Source organism: Diachasma alloeum, unplaced genomic scaffold (genome assembly GCF_001412515.2).
Source record: "Diachasma alloeum isolate Michigan unplaced genomic scaffold, Dall2.0 Dall_scaffold_00333, whole genome shotgun sequence".
Taxonomy (NCBI): domain Eukaryota; kingdom Metazoa; phylum Arthropoda; class Insecta; order Hymenoptera; family Braconidae; genus Diachasma; species Diachasma alloeum.
The window spans coordinates 980-11,422 of NW_021680472.1; positions in this window are offsets into that span (position 1 = coordinate 980).

Below are 10,443 nucleotides of genomic sequence, written 5' to 3' on the forward strand. Positions count from 1 at the left end.
CCTACTCGACAGCGAACATCACCGCTCGCTCCGCCCTCCGATTCCACCATACGCGTTCCCCCCCACTCTGCGCCGTTAACGACGCTCTCACACGCTCCGTTTTACTTACAGGTACATACTCAAAATTAGTTCTGCGCCACCACTACGAAATTTTGCGGTTGAAGCGTTTCCATAGGCGCTAGCAATCTCCCTTATAATCTCTGTATCAGCTATACAGTTATATAGAGATCAGTGCTTACGCCGCTCACACACATGGATTGGGTGGGCTCCTCTTAGCGACCGCGGGCGGCGGTAGTCCTTAAGACCTCCACCGCCCGCGACCGAGCCCCACGTACGAAATGCCAGTGTTGTAGAAACGGGCCAAGCCTGGCACAAGCCTGGGCTTGCCAAGTCTGGGCGCCCAGGCTTGGACCGAGGTTCGGCCATCCCTGGGGACCAGGGCTTGAGTCTCGGGAGAAGGGCGGGTAACCGAGCCTTGGTTGACAGATCTGGTCCTGCCTTGGCCGGACATTGGCATGCCGGACCTCGATAACCAAGCCTCAGCCAGCGGTGGCCCGGAGCTTGGTCATTGAGCTCCAGCCGTTGGTATAACTGTAAGGGTTAAGCCGTAAGGGTGAGATGATGAGAATGGAATCATAGGGGTGGAATCATAAGGGTAAAATCTGAAGAGTAAAATTGTAAGGGTCAAATCGCAATAATGGAAAGGGGCGAAAAAATTATAAGGCTGACATTCTGAGGGTTGAATGTTAAGGGTGGAAACTTGAGGGTAAAATGTTAAGGGTGTAATCGTAAAAAAATGGTGACATTGTAGGTGTTGAAGTCACATGTTACTCGCTAATTATTACGAAAAGAAGAAGAATCGTCATTCAACAGTAATCCTAATTGTTACAATTATTATTGTAATTAATAATAATAATTATTATTATTCATTATTGAATTAATTTACCGATTAAACTGTAGTTGAATCACTGAATATTTCTATCAACTGAATAATAAAACATTCAAGTCGAAAAAAACCGAGATGGAATTAATATGGACGATTTGAAGTAGAGGTTTTACGAATTGCGCGGTAGACTAGTGGTTAGGGCGTCGGATTAGTAGTCGTGAGATCGTGGGTTCGAGCCCACGTTAGGGGGTAATATTTTAAGTTAACAAAATCGGTTTTTCAGCGATGATTGCGTTAGGGTTTGGTAGGTAGGGCACAATGAATACTAAAAATCATCCTAAAAAGTGTTAATTATTTTGTTTTTGTTATTATTGATAATTGCCATGAATAGTTTGGCAGCCAGTGCGGCACCAGTCACATGCCGGTATTGATTTTTTTTCCTCGTTGAACCTATTACGAATGTTGAGGAGTAATATTAAATTACTTGTATTTCAATCACCCATATTGTCATATTCATGTAATTAAGTAATGTTTAATTGAGCCTGGCCAACGACTGGCAACCAACGCTGGGCCGAGATGGGCGCCCAGACCTGGCCCGATGTTATCATTCCAGGTTTCAACCAAGTCCGGCGCGGTCCCGGTTGAGGAACGGGTCCCGAAGTTCGGCAGGCCGGCCACCGGGCTTGGGCCAAGCTCGGCCCATTCGTTTTTTCGTACGTGGGCGCCCCCTCACTAACGACAAAGTGGGAACCCAGTGGAGGCGGAACTTCATGATGATAATTGTTTTGAATTTCATTTAATGTAAGATGAACGAAGGACGGTGGATAGGAACATTGTCATGAAAATAGGAGAGGTGGGACAAAGTGGAACGTTTGTCATTGACTCGAAAACCCAATATCTATGGTTATGAGCAAAGATATTAAGAATTAAAGTCGATCTCATACGTTCCACTTTGCCCCACTCTCGCCAAAGTATTGATAATAATAGCTTTTCAGGGCTAGACTTTGTTAGATTTAAACATCACTTGTATTGTATTATTATTATTTGTGTTGCTGCATTCCCTTAAGATCTTTTGTTTATTAATCTTTCTTGGTCTACTACTTATTCTAGGTACTAATGTGCAGCCACCTCTTCACCCCATCATCTATCTTATCTCACTTTACTCCATTGCTTCCAAATGGACGCAATCCATTGCTTTATATTCGTTCAAATTCAAGTTTTCAGTTTTTCGTGTCAGAATAACTAAATATAGTCTAAAAAGCTCGAATACGCTGTTTTTACATGGTATATGTATGTATATATGCTGTGTGCGCGTGATCTTTTTTCATTTCTTTGCTTTACGCACGAGAATTCATTTTTAAAAAACCGCTTTACGCACACTAAACCGTTTCGAAATGTGTGAGATGTTTCACTTTTTTTGGAGTCTGAGGCAGGTATCACAAAATAGTTTTTTTTGTCATTCCGGCCGTGAGGCAGCGCTTCACGGACGCTCCGCGTCCGTGAATCTCTGCCTACGGCCGTCATAACAAAATAGTATATTTCGTCACTAGGCCGAAAGAAACTTTTCTGGCGAATATGAATCATATGAGCTAGAAAAGTTTTTTTTGGCCGTATGACGAACAGTATTTTTTGTCATGACGGCCTCACGGCCTCACGGCCGGAATGACAAAAAATACTGTTCGTCATACGGTCAAAAAAAACTTTTCTAGCTCATATGATTGCAGCCCTCGACTTCGGCTCGGGCTACAAACTCATATTCGCCAGAAAAGTTTTTTTCGGCCTAGTGACGAAATATACTATTTCATCACAAGGTCCACAAAGTATTTTCTGACGAATATGGCTTTGTAGGCCGAGCCGAAGGCGAGGCCTATAATCACATTCGTCAGAAAATACTTTTGGACCGTGTGATGAATGCAATTTTTCGTCAGAAGGCCCGTAAACCGCGATCAAACCGAGCGAAGCGAGGTTAGAATCGTGGTTTACCGGGTCTTCTCACGAAAAGAAACTTTTTCGACTTATTTGTGGTGTATTATTCTACGTATGCCCATTTACGCATATTATTTTTCACATGGAAAAAAAATCGGTGAAAACAACCGCTTATTTCCCTGTACTACCTCCTGAAATCCTCAGGAAGTATCGAAATATCGTGTTACTGATAGAGACACCATCTGCGAGAGAAGACAACAAACAAAACAAAAACAAAACAATCGATATTTTCTGAGAATCTACCATACGACGTTGGATATTTTGACTACGGTAGAAATAGATAGTTTATTGAATGAATGAAAAAAATATATATATTTCATTTACCAAAAAATCCCAGGCAATCATATGAAATCAGTAATTGCATAAAATCATGGAAATCTCCCTGAAATCCGGTGAAATCAGCAACCATGGGGTCGCCGGATTTTCAAATGCATGGCCCCTCGAAAAGTCGTTTCGTTTATATGTTTCGACTTTTCGTTTACTTCCACACGGGCTGAACGTAGCAGCAGTGACAAAATAGTATATTTCGGTAAAGAATCTCTCGCTCCGCGTGCCTAAAAGTCCAATTTCCGCCACATTGTGATGAAAAATATTTTTCATCACAATGTGGCGGAAATTGGACTTTTAGGCACGCGGAGCGAGAGATTCTTTACCGAAATATACTATTTCGGTAAAGAATCTCAATTCGTCCATATGCTGTCGAAATGCCGTCTAGAACGCGACGTTTAGAGCTCGTACAGTACAGGATATATCCGGAGAACAGAACATTGCAAGAGCTCACTACCTCTTGAACCTTCGACCCCCTTTCAATTTTCTTTTTTTATTTGACAGGTTTTATAGTTTTAGGAAACAATTTCAGGACAAGTTCGTTTTGCTCGAAATTTTGTGCTCTAGAAAATAGATTCCTTTATCTTTTTGTGTAAAATTCACAATAACTGAAATAGTTGAGTAATGGACAAGATAATTTGAATTGAACTATTTTAATTTTTGTATTACGCAACTTTCGAAAATGACAGGTTTCACAATAAATGTCAAAAGACCTTTTTGGTAGATAAGAAAATTTCCTACAAGAACGGTGGCATAATTATCTTTTATGACATTACTAATTACCAGAGGGATGGTGTTGTGATGATCGATCAAACATAAAATCTGAAGTATGTACTTTTTTCAGTCCGTCCGTATCTCGTCCGTATGCCGTCCAGCGCGGACGTTTGGAGCTCGTAGGGACATGGCAAATATCCGGAGAAAAGGAAATCTAAGGAGCTCACAATTCCGATAATAATCCCCTCTTCGCTGTTATTTAAGTGGAGACTACTATGACTTTTAAAAGTCACAGGCTATTGGAGTGAGATTTCTCATGCTTTGAAGATCGGTTATATATGTCTAAAAACGAATAATTCATGTAAAAAAATGATTGTTTATTGTTCGTTTGCCCCGCAGACGCTTTAAATGTTAAAAATAGTCCAAGGCCTCCAATTTTTGAGCAACAGAGGTTTTTTTTTTCAAAATTTTTAAAAAAATGTGTACAATAACAATTATGAATTTGTTTTTGGAAATTCGAGTCCTACACAGCTAATTTCGTTTTGTTTCATATAAAAATTGGCGTTGTTTATGTAAAATAGGCAAAAAAATTATCCTTAAAATATTTTAAACATATTCTCAAATCTTTCAGAAACATTTTTCGGGCTATGTTACCTGACTGGTGCAATTTTGTATTAAAACAACGAAATTAGCTGTATAGGAGTTAAATTTCAAAAAATCAATTCGTAATTATTATTGCACACACATTTCTAAAATTTTGTGCCCTGGACTATTTTTAACATTTTAAGCGTCTGCGGGGCAAACGAATAATAAACTCATTTTTTTGCCCTAATTATTTGTTTTTAGACATATATAATTGATCTTCAATTTATGAAATATCTCATTCCAATAGCACACGACTTTTAAAACTCATAGTATAGTCTCCCCTTAAGCAATTCTCTAAAAATTAGGAATTTACGGAGACAAAATGAGAACAGTTTTTTTGTAGAAAAATTTGCATTTTTTTCATTTACAGGAAAGGTAGCTTGACAGTTGTCTCTAAAATTACACATTCCTGAGATATTTGAATAATACAAGGGTATTACAGCAGGGTTACTTACTCCAAAAATTTTAATTCATGACATTTCGAGTTTTTGTTTGTTCAATTTATTAATAACAATTTGTGACAAGTTGATTGAATAAAATTTCACATATTTTTCAATATTGAAAAATATTTGTGTAACATTAAAAAATAGTAGTTTTCTAAGCCTTAAGGTTTTCCTTTTATTTTTAGAAAACCCCTGTTTTCTCATGAGCATCGACCTTAAATTTCGAAAATTACTATTGGATTATCATGTATCAGTTTTCATCAGAGTTTCGGAATTTCCGGAATGACAACATATGAAGCCCTCATATGTATTTGAATTATTTCAGAATTCTCTTTGCATTTTCGCCACCTCATCATAATATCCTTAAAAATTGGGTGTGTCCCATTACGGGTCGCACCAATAACTTCCCGACCATTTGTTTTTTCTTTCATTAATTTTTTTCTTATGTATTTATTCAATCTTTTTCTCATCTTTCTCCGAGGAAATACCCATAGAAGAAAATCATAGAGAAGTCAATAGAAATCTAATAGAATTTTTCAGCGAATTGCAGGTGTAACATGAAAAAAACCTCTCATTTCTAAGAGAAGAAACCCATTTTCAACGGTCTCTTACAAGTTTTTTTCATCAAAAACGTAAAAAACGCCGAAACAAATGTTTGCATAATGTAATAATGAAGGTCAGGTTCCATGAGAATGAATCGATTGCAAAAAAAATCAAATCAAATAGTTTTTTCGTGACCCAAGAAAATCCGTGCGCGTGCTCGCACTCACACACACTCCCATGCACACACATCGCCGTATTCCGCATCGAGAAAAGATGTAATTTATCAGAAAAGTAAAATTGTTTCTTGAATGTATATCGATTTCGAAAAAAGCTAGTGAACTGCTGATTAAATGTCTTCCAGTATTCCATGATTTGTGCGTTATATCAAGATTCATCGTTTCTAACAAAAAAAACTTGAAATCGCATCGTTATGCACGGAGAAATGGTCTCGTTTACAAAAAAACGCTAATTTTCGACTTTTTTCCAAATGTTTTTTGGAAAAAACTGGAGAAACGCTGAGACGATCGTCTCCATAATCTAATCAGGTTCAAGTCACATGAAAATACAGCGATTAAAAAAAAAAAGTCAAATCGCATCGTTTGTTCAGGAGGAATCGTGGCACAAAATTTTTGTCACAGACGTACGCACACACATACACACATCCACACATACAGACAGGTACCTGAAAAGGGTCAGAAGTGGTTCCAAAGGTCATGAAACGTGGAGAAATGCTTAAATTTCCACATTCGATTTTCGGGGTCATTACAATAACTTCCTCCCTTCGGGTCGGAAAGTTAAAAACTAAAATATTCCAGGTTCTCAATTACTTAATCATGTCAGTAATTATGGATTTTATGAAAAATCCTAAGACCTTTTTTATGAGGGAGATTAATTTCAATCAATAATAATGGCTGGCATTCTTTCCCATAGCATCTTCCATGTTCAGATGATCACCGACTAACATACAGAGGACACACGAGAGTGAGGTGGTAAGCTCTTTGGGTGCTCTGTTCGCCGGATAGTTTCCATGTCTTTACGAGCTCTAAACGTCCAGTACAGACGGTATGCGGACGAGATATGGACGAATTGGAAGTGCATTCACCACACTAAGAACAAAACCACAGAGTTCTCAAACAAATCTTTCTTGTGCCAAGAAAATAGTTTTTTGAAAATGATCAAAAAAGGATTTTTTTGTGCTGAACATGCAGAGTGCGCCGAGATGAAAAATTTTTGTCGCAAAAATAAATTTAGTACTTCAAAAAAAAATTCCATTCTCTGTACACACACGAATGTGTCATTTTCATCACGCTGTGCGAAAAAGTAACTTTTTAGGCACGCTTCGCGTGCCTAAAACGTCCCTTTTCCACACATTGTGATGAAAAATATCGTTCGATACTCGTGGGAAAAGTGTTTTTTGGCTCATGGGATTATATCACTCGCCTTCGCCTCGTGCTATAAACCTCCCACGAGCCAAAAAACACTTTTCCGCACTCGTAACGAAATATACTATTTTGTCACTGCTGCTACGTTCAGCCCGTGTCGAAAAGTGCCTTTTCGTTTACTAGTAAACGAAAAATGGCACAGTTCGGCACTCGCTGAACGTAACATCACTAACAAAAAATATAGTTCGGATACACGTGCGACGGGGTGTTTTAACTCGTGTGATTGGCAGCCCTCGGCTTCGCCTCGGGCCGCCAACTTCACACTCGTTACCACCCCGTCGCACTTGTATCGAAATATACTATTCCAACACTCTTCCTTCGTTAATCCATACTTCCATACGTATTTTGCTCCCGAACAATATTTGTTTTATGCGAAACAAGGGATAGTAGTTTTCCGTTTTGGCTACCTAATAATAATAAATGAATCCTTAAGGATATTCATCCAAAATCGCCAGTTCTTAAAAAAATGGATTTTTTTAAACTGAAAGATGAAGATATTCCCTTCACTTTGATACAAATTTCAATCTATCAACCCATGTTCATTATGTAGAAATGAAATAGACAACTGCATCAAAAGCATGCGCTGATTCTATGGGATATAATCATTCAAGTATTTCCGCTAATTAACGTTAGAAAAGATAGTTTTATATATTCTGGCCCGGAAACCACGATTTAACCGGGGGAATCGATGTTAGAACCACGGTCTTACGGTCCTGGGGACATAATATTAGTATATTTCGTAACGAATGCAAAAAAGTGTTCTTTTGGCGAGTGGGAGGTTTATATCACGAGCCGAAAGCGAGTGATATAATCCCACGAGCTAAACAACATTTTTTCACGAGTTACGAACAATATTTTTCATCACAATGTGGCGGAAATTGGACTTTTAGGCACGCGGAGCGTGCCGAAAAGTTCACTTTTCGTCACAGCGTGATGAAAACTATTTTTTATGGTATTTATGTGTTCAATACTGCATCTTTGTCAGTCGGAATAAAATAAAACATTTTAGTAATCGAAAATTCCAAGCTTTTCGAAGTAATGTAAATAAAAAAGGTAAAAAACCCGTCGAAGTAATTTACGTAAATTACGTTGGTAAAAAACGTTGTAATTTACCAACGTAATTTATACGCGCAAACCTGAAATTGTCAAAAGATTGTATTTGTAAGCAATAAAATGACATAGAGACAATATCTTTTGATGCTATTTGCTACTGCCTTTGATTTTCAAGATACACGACTTTATAACATTGACAGGAGGGACCCAATGTAAATATTTCTCTTCATACACCCTGTTCTCCTGATACTTACCGTGTCTCTACGAGCTCCAACCGTCCGCTCAGACGGCATGCGGATGAGCGAGGGACGAATCGAAAGTCCCCGCCAAATAAAAACGTACAAGTTGATGAGAACGTATGAAGAGATATTAAAGGGTGATCAACCTGAGGATGCACTGTCACAGGTCGCAGGGGTTTAATTTATTATATTATAGGTGGTTTTTCAAATTTTCGGCGATTCGCTGAAAATTGTTGGAGCATTTTGAAGAGAATTAATTGCAAGGAATGTGACATCGAAAGTTGAAATTAAAATGGGACAGAAATGTCTTGAAATTTTTCTTTCTAAAGAATAACATTTTTTGGAATAATTAATTATTGAAATCGGTGACATCGGCCTGACCAATTTCAAAACCTCTCATTGTTGAGTCAATCGGTTCAAAGCAAAACAGAAAATTTATCTCCTTCGTAGTTGAGAACGTTTTTTTTTGCAAAAAGTTCTCATGACTGCAAGGCCAATCAATCTCTTGTAATTTTTACAAAAAAAATTCAAATCTGCCTTTTAATTATTCATACAATGAATAATTTTAAAGAAACAACGGGAAAAGAAATGATAGATATATAATTGCAATTATTTCAATGTGATAAATAACCATTTATTACAATTTTTCTTTACAGTAAGATCGTTGCATTTTTGCTTCCGAGTGGACGCACTGTAATCCTTCAAATTTAGGTTTTGGATTTTATGGGTTACAGTACAACCCCGTTTATCCGAGATAATGTGAGGGAGGGGTATACCTCGGATAAGCGAAAACTCGGATAACACGGAAGAAATAAAAAATTCGATAATTTTCATCATTTTTTATGTATCTGAAAGGGTAGAATGAAATTTAATCATGACTACGACTTTTTCCCTTTTTGCAACATTACAATGTTCACTCATTGATTGTCGAAGGCCCACTGTTAATTTTTAGCTGGCAACCGAAGAGCGCACAAAACGTGGTGTAACCAGTTTCTGGGGTTCCATTCGTTTTATCCAAGTTTTTCCGTATCATCTGAGCAAGTCCGTTGCCTCGGACAACGCGGAAGTTCGGTTGATAGAAGGCCAGATAAACGAGGTTGTACTGTATATCAATTCATTATGATCCAAAACGGCCAAAAATGCAAGTTTTAGACCGTGTCCGTACGAATGTATGTCTGTGCGTACGTATGTAAACAAATTTTCCTTCTATTGTTCGTTAATAAATCGATGGAATTGAATCTTTTTTTTCCTCAAATATAGGTATTGTTGAACCCTATTAATCGCCATGAATTAATATCTAATTCATTTATTAATTTTAATTTTTTTTTATTTTTCAAAAATTGTTTTTTTCACAATAACTAAAAAATAAATCTTCTTAGTTGATTAAATGATGGCTTGAAAAATTTGTTTGGATATCCTTTTGACTGAATTCGAAGATACAGGCGATGGCAATAATCGTTATTTTGATTTATTTGAAAATTTGCAAAAATTCTGTATTTTTTGAAAATCAGAATTCCCGGGATATCTTTGGATATCATGCTTCAAATAAATTCAATCATAGCTTAAAATGTTTGGTTTAATGCTATTAAGTCGAAGTTAAAAGATGATTACGATATCTATATTGGTTAATTTGATTTTTATGATGATTGTTGAAAATTTCGAATTTTTCATAAATTTCCCCGAAAGGCAGCTTTCTGATGGTTTTCAGCAGTCAGTCGAGAATCATTACATTTTTAATATTTTGTAGTATTATTACAATTTGCACCTTTCTATTACTATATTTTTTTTATCTTAATTGTAATTTGAAGATAATAAAATAATTCATAATTTAAATTTTCTATTCACTATTGAGTAAATAGTTCTAAATTTCATAAAAGGATTTTTTCGATCAGACATGTAATGGTCAATCTTCTGACACGATTCAGTAATCGTTGGTTGATAGATTATTTCGGAATTTGAATATTCGATTAATTTGGTAATCGAAAATTGTTGGGTAATATTATCAGTTAACATAAGCTAAATTTAACTTATTTTGAAATTAAAGATTGTTCCGATCCCTAATGGTTTTTTCAAATCTGATGTTTCAAATTCATTCAATTATGTATAAATAACATTTTTCTATTAACATATCTGTAGTGAAGTGGTAAAACGAGGTAACTGCATTT